Genomic DNA, 486 nt, shown 5'->3' with positions numbered 1-486 from the left:
AAAAAAAAACGTTTATTAACGAGCTGCAGTTTTATTACATCATGCGCTGGCACAGATGCAGTATATTAACGCCAGGGGTCATCAATAAGGTGCAGATTTGGTCCTCAATTTGTGTTTCCAACACACTTTTTCACAGCGCGCATCACGCACTCCAACTCATCAAAAGTCAACAAATTCCACAAGCAACAACGACTTATCCAAGTGACCACTGCAGAACGCACGCGAGAGAGGAAGCGCAGATCGCGCGTCTTATAAGTGAGTGGGAATTTACCGAACGTGGCACTTGCGGGAGTTAACACTGTACGCAATACCCGCAACCTCACACCAAATTTCAGGCCGTGTAGATAGGCAAGCATAGCCTATATACAAATCATTTAGTAAGCAGAAATCCGAAATTTACCTTAACATATTAAGTTAGAGGAAGATGCGACTGAATTGATGCTTGAAGAATGCGCTTCCAGCAGCCATGATAAACAGTTGGCGGTT

Source organism: Sinocyclocheilus anshuiensis, unplaced genomic scaffold (assembly GCF_001515605.1).
Source record: "Sinocyclocheilus anshuiensis isolate Anshui unplaced genomic scaffold, SAMN03320099.WGS_v1.1 scaffold214, whole genome shotgun sequence".
NCBI classification, from domain to species: Eukaryota; Metazoa; Chordata; class Actinopteri; order Cypriniformes; family Cyprinidae; genus Sinocyclocheilus; species Sinocyclocheilus anshuiensis.
Note: the sequence above shows the minus strand (reverse complement) of the source record.